This window comes from Somniosus microcephalus, chromosome 2, assembly GCF_052327205.1.
Source record: "Somniosus microcephalus isolate GS21.2 chromosome 2, FLI_Smic_1.0, whole genome shotgun sequence".
In the NCBI taxonomy this organism is placed as follows: Eukaryota; Metazoa; Chordata; class Chondrichthyes; order Squaliformes; family Somniosidae; genus Somniosus; species Somniosus microcephalus.
The window spans coordinates 229,792,156-229,801,544 of NC_140988.1; the positions used below are offsets into that span (position 1 = coordinate 229,792,156).

A 9,389-nucleotide genomic window follows, 5' to 3' on the forward strand; every position below is an offset into this window, starting at 1 on the left:
CAATTCCCAGAATACGTCACGAACGTTGCGCCTGCGCGCTGACGTACATCTATCTCATCCTCTTCCCCTCCCGGACAGCCTTAAATAAATGCAACTCAAGTCGGCTTCGCAGCAGAGTTAGTTAGTCAGGTCCCCCCCACCCCTGGGGGAGGGGAAGGGAATGCTCATTTCCCTGCTTCACCACCGCCACGACTCCGTCGAAATTTATCGCTGCGCACTTATCACGTTACCGTTCCTCACCTTCAACCGAGAACCGATCAACAAGACGAAAAAGCAAGCTGCCCAGCACTTTTCAAAGGGGAACATAGCAGAGAAATTGCGTCATACCTTTGCTGCGAGACACGAAAATCTAGATTAAATAAAAATGGGGGAAAAGAGAATACACAAGACCAGATGTAAACAAAAACAAATGAGCTTACGTGCCCGGCCACTAGTGCTGACATTGGGATGGCGAGTTATAGATGTATGTGTGTATGCGTGTGCGATCAGGGCAGCAGGGGGCGGCCGGAGCCGCCGAGTCTATACTTACTGACTGCATCCGCGTGCATTTTCAATGCAGTAATGGTTCAGAACGCCGCTGGACAACCGCTCCGCTCGTGCCGGTACAGCTAGCCAGTAACAACGGAAGTCCCGCCCCCGCGCCGCGGTAATTGGCTGTCCTTGCCGTCCGCTTTACGTAATTTTCAGTGCAGCGTTCGATTCGCTGGTGGAATGTCAATCAAAGGGCAGTCAGTGGATCCGCGAGCGCCGGCTGTGTGACTCCTCCTTCAGCTTCAGCACTGGCGCAGAGGGTTTCACCAGGTTATTTATTATCGTTCGTTGCGATGTACTCTCAATCTAAATGGAAGCACATACTCCTTGTATGAAGGAATATTGGCAGTGTCTTCGAGTTACTTTTTTCCGGGACTAACTTTTAGTTATTTTTCTAATTAAGCCACACCCTCGTCGTTGCAGTAAATAATAGGAATGAGCTCCTAACCTAGCAACAGAAACCTCCGGACCAATCAGATTGTCCGTGAGGGGCTTGCCGCAGTGGCTGTTGGGGGAGGGGAGGGGAAAGGTGAAGGAGGTATCTGGATTGTGCCGTTGAGGTCATGGCTATGGTTATGGTTAGACTTTTATAAATAAGTCTGGATTCAGATTTTCTCTGACTCAACAATGATTTGTTAAGTTTCACTCATTAGAAGTGGCACTCGCTCTGGTTCAGATTCTTGTCACTCTTCAATCAATCAAAATGTATATAATTCAATTTGTTCAAATCAATTTGCAAACTATCTCACACTGTCATGAGTGTACACCCTTGCACCCAGTATGCAACCATGTTATAATAAGTATATATGTAGCAGGTGGGAATTATATCAACTAAATAGAAAGCAAGACAAAGAGCTTATAGTTTCTGGCAGTCATACTTTAAATAAAAAGGTTATTGATCTAGGGGAAAAAACTGCAAGATGTTGGAAGCATTCCCTCATACAGTGCATGTGGAGGGTGATACAGTATATGTAAATATTCTTGTGTCTAATGAGCTGTACAAAAGTCTAAACTGAGATTATTCCAATCAGTATCAATTTAAAATTGTAATATGGGCTGCTTCTCCGTGCCCTGTAGAAAGCAACCCTCATTATTTTTGAAGATTATTACTACATGATGTTTCTTTTTATTCACTCACGGGATGTGGGCATTGCTGGCAAGGCCAGTATTTATCGCCCATCCCTAATTGCCCTTGAAAGGTGGTTGTGAGCCACTGCAGTTCGTGTGGTGAAGATATTCCCACGGTGCTGTTAGGTAGGGAGTTCCAGAATTTTGACCCAGTGACGATATAATTCCAAGTCAGGATGGTGTGTGAATTGGAGGTGGTGGTGTTCTCATGCACCTGCTGCCCTTTTCCTTTTAGGTGGTAGAGGTTGTGGGTTTAGGAGGTAATATCGAAGAAGCCTTGGCGAGTTGCTGCAGTGCATCTTGTAAATGGTAAACACTGCAGCCACGGTGCGCCGGTGGTGGAGGGAGTGAATGTTTAAGGTGGTGGATGGGGGTTCAAACAAGCGGGCTGCTTTCTGCTAGATGGTGTCGAGCTTCTTTGAGTGTTGTTGGAGCTGCACTCAAGCAGGCAAGTGGAAAGTATTCCATCACACTCTTGACTTGTGCCTTTGTAGATGGTGGAAAGGTTTTGGAGAATCAGAAGGTGAGTCACTCGCCACAGAATACCCAGCCTCTGACCTGCTCTTGTAGCCACAGTATTTATGTGGCTGGTCCATCTTTTGGTCAATGGTGACCCCAAGGATGTTGATGGTGGGGAATTCGGCAATGGTAATGCCGTTGAATGTCAAGGGAGGTGGCGTGATTGTTACTTGCCACTTATCAGACCAAGCCTGAATATTGTCCAGATCTTGCTGCATGAGGGCACGGACTGCTTCATTATCTGAGTAGTTGCAAATGGAACTGAGCATTATGCAATCATCAGCAAACATCCCCACTGCTGAGCTTATGATTGAGGGAAGGTCATTGATTAAGCAGCTGAAGATGGTTCAGCCTAGGATACTGCCCTGAGAACTCCTGCATCGATGTCCTAGGCTTGAGAGTATTGTCCTTCAACAACCACAACCATCTTCCTTTGTGCTAGGTATGACTCCAGCCAGTGGAGAGTTTTGCCCGATTCCCATTGACTTCAATTTTACTAGGGCTCTTTGATGCCACACTCGGTCAAATGCTGCCTCGATGTCGAGGGCAGTCACTCTCACTTCACCTCTGGAATTCAGCTCCCTTGTCCGTGTTTGGACCAAGGCTGTAATGACCCCAAACTGAGCATTGGTGAGCAGGTTATTGGTAAGTGCTGCTTGATAGCACTCTCGATGACCCCTGCCATCACTTTGCTGATGATTGAGAGTAGACTGATGGGGTGGTAATTGGCCAGATTGGATTTGTGCTTTTTGTGGACAGGACATACCATGGCAATTTTCCACTTTGTCGGGTAGATGCCAGTGTTGTAGCAGTGTTCCCGCACTATGGCTAGAGTTGTGCCTAGTTCTGGAGCACAAGCCTTCAGCACTACAGCCGAGATATTCTCGGGACCCGTAGCTTTTTCTGTATCCAGTACGCTCAGCCAATTCTCGATATCATGTGGAGTGAATGGAATTGGCTGAAGACTGGCTTCTGTGATGGTGTGGACCTACTCTGAATCGAGATGAATCATCCACTTGACACTTCTGGCTGAAGCTGGTTGCAAATGCTGCAGCCTTGTCTTTTGCACTTGCATGCTAGGCTCTGCCATCATTGAGGATGGTAATGTTCATGGAACCCTCTCATCCTGTTAGTTGTTTAATTGTCCACCACCATTAATTACTGGATGTGGCAGGACTGCAGAGCTTTGATCTGATCCGTTGATTGTGAGATCGCTTAGCTCTGTCTATAGTATGTTGCTTCCGCTCTTTAGCATGCATGTAGTCCTGCATTGCAGCTTCCCCAGGTTGGCAGCTCATTTTTAGGTATGCCTGGTGCTGCTCCTGGCATGCTCTTCTACACTCCTTATTGAAGCAGGGTTGGACACCTGGTTTGATTGTAATGGTAGAGTGAGGGATATGCTGGGCCATGATATTACACATTGTGGTGGAATACAATTTTGCTGATGTTTAGTACCAGACATTGCATTTTTTGATATATATAAATGACCTGGATATTGGAATACAGAGTAGAATTTCTAAATTTCCCAGTGACACCAAACTTGGGGATGTGGCAAACAGTGATGATGATACCAATCGACTGCAACAGGACATAGAAAGGCTAGCAGAATGGGCAGACAAGTGCCAGGTGGAATTTAATACAGAGAAGTGTGAGGTGATGCATTTTGGCAGATGAACAGGGAGAGGCAATATACACTTAATGGCACAGTTTTAAAGAGTGTGCAGGGACAGAGGGACCTGGGAGTTAATGTGCATAGGTTCCTGAAGGTGGCAGGACATATTGAGAGAGTGGTTAACAAAGCATATGGATCTTGGGCTTCACAAATGGAGGTATTGAGTACAAAAGTAGAGAAGTTATACAGAACCTTTATAAAGCGCTGGTTAGGCCACAACTGGAGTATTGCATTCAGTTCTGGCCACCACACTTTAGGAAGGATGTGAAGGCCCTTGAGAGGGTGCAGAGGAGATTTACCAGAATGGTTCTGGGGATGGGGGATCTTAGCTACAAGGACATGTTGGAGAAGCTGGATTTGTTTTCATTAGAGCAAAGGAGGTTGAGGGGTGATTTGATAGAGGTGTACAAGACTATGATGGGTTTGGATAGGCTAGACGGGGAAAGGCTGTTCCCACTAGTTGATGGTACAAGGATTAGGGGACACAGATTTAAGGTTTTGGGCAAGAGATACAGAGGGGATATGAGGAAAAACTTTTTTACACAGCAAGTGGTGATGACCTGGAATTGGCTGCCGACGGAAGTGGTGGAAGTGGAGACACTCAATGTTTTCAAGGGGAGACTGGATAGGCACTTGAGGGAAATAAACTTGCAGGGCTACGGGGATAGAGCGGGGGAATGCGACTGACTGGATTTCTCTACAGAGAGCCAGCACGGACTCGATGGGCCAAATGGCGGCCTCCTTTGCCGTTATGACTCCATTGCAAAAGCCTTCAATAGAGTGTGACATCCAACACTTTAAGCATTTCATCAAACTTATGTTTTTGGATATTTAGTTTCCTCCTAAATTGTTCTCTATGCTTTAGATAATCATTCCTTGACAGTCCAGTTTCTTTGTCTTCCAAGGTTTGCTCTTTTGCTGTCCCCATCCCTTCTTCATATCAATGATCTCGTCCATTTATCATACCACGTTATACTTTCTTGCTGATGAAGGATTTATACCCAAATTGTTAACATCTTTTCTATTTACTAATGCTCAACTTTTCAGCAATTTTTGATTTTTCTTTTTATCTCTATTTTTGATGCGAGTGGCACTCTATATTAATCAACAGGGCCTTTGCAAACCTGTAAGAAACAAGATTGTTATTGCCTCTGCTATTAGTATGAAGATCAAGATTTAGTGACTGAGCCACTGTAGTTTAAGAAGCTACCTGAAGGATGAATCAGTACTCCTCCATGTTGAACACCACTTGGAAGAAGCACTGAGAGTAGCAAGGGCACAGAATGTACTCTGGGTGGGGGACTTCAATGTCCATCACCAAGAGTGGCTCGGTAGCACCACTACTGACCTGAAGAACATAGCTGCAAGTTTGGGCCTGCGACAGGTGGTGAGAGAAGCAACAGGAGGGAAAAACCTACTTGACCTCGTCCTCACCAATCTACCTGTCGCAGATGCATCTGTCTGTGACAGCATTGGTAGCAGTGACCACTGCACAGTCGATGTGGAGACACTGAGGACACCCTCCATCGTGTTGTGTGGCACTACCACCGTGTTAAATGGGATAGATTCAGAACAGATCTAGCAGCTCAAAACTGGGCATCCATGAAGCGCTGTTGGCCATCAGCTGCAGCAGTATTGTATTCCACCACAATCTGTAACCTCATGGCCCAGCATATCCCTCACTGTGTACCATTACCATCAAGTCAGGGGACCAACCCTGGTTCAATAAGGAGTGTAAAAGAGCATGCCAGGAGCAGCACCAAACATACCTAAAAATGAGGTGCCAACCTGGGGAAGCTGCAACACAGGACTACATGCATGCTAAAAAGCGGAAGCAGCATGCTATAGACAGGGCTAAGCGATCCCACAATCAACGATTCAGATCAAAGCTCGGCAGTCCTGCCACATCCAGTCGTAAATGGTGGTGGACCATTAAGCAACTAAGGGAAGAGGAGGTTCCATGAATATCCCTATCTTCAATGATGGTGGAGCCCAGTACATAACTGCAAAAGACAAGGCAGAAGCATTTGCAACCATCTTCAGCCAGATGTGCCGCGTGGATGATCCATATCGGCCTCCTACTTAGGTCCCACCATCACAGAAGCCAGTCTTCAGCCAATTCGATTCACTCCACGTGATATCAAGAAACGGCTGAGCACACTGGATACAGCAAAAGCTATGGGCCCCAACAATATCCCGGCTATCGTGTTGAAGACTTGTGCTCCAGAACTAGCCGTGCCTCTAGCCAAGCTGTTCCAGTACAGCTACAACACTGGCATGTATCCTACAATGTGGAAAACTGCCCAGGTATGTCCTGTCCACAAAAAGCAGGACAAAGCCAACCCGGCCAATTACCGCCCTATCAGTCTACTCTCAATCATCAGCAAAGTGATGGATGGTGTCAACGACAGTGCTATTGAGCGGCACTTGCTCATCAAAAACCAGCTCACTGATGCCCAGTTTGGGTTCCGACAAGATCACTCGGCCCCCGACCTCATTACAGCCTTGCTCCCAACATGGACAAAGGAGCTGAATTCCAAAGGTGAGGTGAGAGTGACTGCCCTCGACATCAAGGCAACATTTGACCGAGTGTGGCATCAAGGAGCCCTAGTAAAACTGGTGTCAATGGGAATCGGGGGGAAAACACTCCACTGGCTGGAGTCATACCTAGCACAAAGGAAGATGGTTGTGGTGGTTGAAGGTCAATCATCACAGCCCCAGGACATCGCTGCAGGTGTTCCTCAGGGCAGTGTCCTAGGCTCAACCATCTTCAGCTGCTTCATCAATGACCTTCCCTCCAACATAAGGTCAGAAATGGGGATGTTCGCTGATGACTGCACAGTGTTCAGCGCCATTCACAACTTCTCAGATAATGAAGCAGTCCATGCCCGCATGCAACAAGACCTGGACCACATTCCGGCTTGGGCTGTTAAGTGGCATGTAACATTCACGCCACAGAAGTGCCAGGCAATGACTCTCCAACAAGCGAGAGTCTACCCACCTCCCCTTGACATTCAACGGCATTACCATCGCCGAATCCCCCACCATCAACATCCTGGGGGTCACCATTGACCAGAAACTTAACTGGACCAGCCACATAAATACTGTGGCAAAAAGAGCAGGTCAGAGGCTGGGTATTCTGTGGCGAGTGTCTCACCTCCTGACTCCCCAAAGCCTTTCCACCATCTACAAGGCACAAGTAAGGAGTGTGATGGAATACTCTCCACTTGCCTGGATGAGTGCAACTGCAACAACACTCAAGAAGCTCGACATCATGCAGGACAAAGTAGCCCGTTTGATTGGCACCCCATCCATCACCTTAAACATTCACTCCCTCCACCAAAGGCGTACTGTGGCTGCAGTGTGTACCATCTACAAGATGCACTGTAGCACCTCGCCAAGGCTTCTTCGGCAGCACCTCCCAAACCAGCGACCTCTTCCACCTAGAAGCACAAGGGCAGCAGGCGCATGGGAACACCACCACCTCCAAGTTCTCCTCCAAGTCACACCATCCTGACTTGGAAGCATATCGCCGATCCTTCATTGTCGCTGGGTCAAAATCCTGGAACTCCCTACCTAACAGCACTGTGGGAGTACCTTCACCACATGGACTGCAGCGGTTCAAGAAGGCGGCTCACCACCACTTTCTCAAGGGCAACTAGGGATGGGCAATAAATGCTGGCCTTGCCAGCGACGCCCAGATCCCATGAACAAATAAAAAAGGTGGAGTTGAGGTAAATCAGCCATGATATTGAATGTCCTACTCCTGCTCCTATTTCTTATGTTCTTATACTCAGCTCCATTCTCCCCTATCCTGCCTCACTCCCATTGCTTCTCCCCCTAGTATCAACCCCCACCGCAACATCCTCCTGCTTCCCTAACATGCCTTGTGCCCCTTGACCTATCTAACATTACCTTCTGCCCCCCAATATCATCTTCCTTTTTGCTCCCCACAATCCCCTTCACTCTGTTCCATCTCCTTACCTAATATGCCTCTTTCTCACCTTGATTTACAGTCCTCACCCCATCCTAAAGGCATCGGGACATTTTTGATGGGAAATGCGTCGGGGCCCAGTCCCAAAAGATACCAGATAACACTGAGCAGATTGTGGCCGAAGAATGGTCCACAAAGTGCTGATCACCGATGGTGCTGGGGAACAGTGGAGGCCGGACGGTTCAGAACAAGCCAGGGTGCAGCAATGGAGAATGGACAGGAAGGAGCCAGTAGCCAGCCATGATCAGGAAAGAAGTGGCCAAGAACAAGCGCACAGCCTGACGGAACCAGGATTGGGGTCCCAGGAGGAGAAAGAAGAGAAAAAAGGAGGAAAATAAGAGGTGTGCGTCAAAGCAGTAGGAGGGCCCAAGAGAAAGGGGAGGTGGGAAGAAATTGTACATCAAATTGAGATAGGTAAATTTAAAATGGAGGAGGGATCTGTGTATGAAATTGAAATGGTACATTAAGATGAAATCAAGGACAGAAAGTACAAAGAAATAGATGAAATTTAAATATTATGGAATGAACTTTCCTAAATATAGCTAGCTAACAGTTCTCTCATCTGATTGGCCCATATGACCAATAATGCCACTTCCTTTCCACAGACAAAAGCAATACTCAGTTTTGTAAAATAATAAAGAAGTAGATTATCTGCATTTTTGAAAGCAGAACAAAAGTGTACATGTTGCAATAAAATACTCATTCTGGTATCAAATTTCAAATAATTTTATTAAAAGGCATAACGGATCTTAGAACTTTTGGTACACAAGAAAGCTATTCAGCCCAACACATTTAGGCTGATGTTAGTACCCCACTAAAAATATCAACTTTAACACACTTCCTGCTCTTTTCCATTATCTTTTAACATTTTTCTTTATGTTTATCTAATTTCCTCTTAAATGTCACAATTGACTTTGCTTCAGGAGTTACTTACATTAATGGATCCCATATTCTAATAGCCCTTTGCTTTAAAAAAATCCTTCTAATCTCTCATTTTACTCTAGTACTAATTCTGACTTTACACCCCTTACTACCAACTCTCTTAACAGTGGAACTAATCTTTCACTATTTACCTTCTCAACATTTTGAATACTTAGACACCACCTGCTCCAGTGAATGCAGCCCCAATTATTTACTTATAAAAAATGGTAACTGCACCATCCCTTCCCTGGCATCATTATAGTGAATCTACATTGCACCTTTTTCATGGTTCCGATATCCTTTCTATATAATGAGGTGTGCAAAACTGCACCCTGTACTCCAACTGTGGCTAAGCAATCTCTCGTATTCTTTGTATACAATATTTCTATGTATAAAACTCCCAATCCTATTGGCCTTTTTTTCTACCTACACTCGTACTTTTAAAGATCAGCGTGTCCATTCTGTAGATCTCCATTTTTCTACCTCATTAAGAACTTTACCTGTTTATTATGAATATATTTCCATTCTGTTTTCTCCAAAATTTACTACTTGTAGTTATAACAGAACTGCATACCTGTTTGAAAAGAACAAGTTTGTGATTTTGTTATGCATAACACACAGAGG

The 9,389-nt window shown here is 45.8% G+C and overlaps 1 long non-coding RNA gene across 1 annotated transcript; it reads left to right on the forward strand.

Annotated features, from left to right (window-relative positions):
* Positions 1-697: 697 nt before the first annotated feature.
* On the forward strand, positions 698-8,559 carry LOC147123262 (uncharacterized). The gene is made up of 2 exons (XR_015074130.1): positions 698-801; positions 7,867-8,559. It is a non-coding gene; the product is annotated as an uncharacterized LOC147123262 (long non-coding RNA).
* Positions 8,560-9,389: the final 830 nt, after the last annotated feature.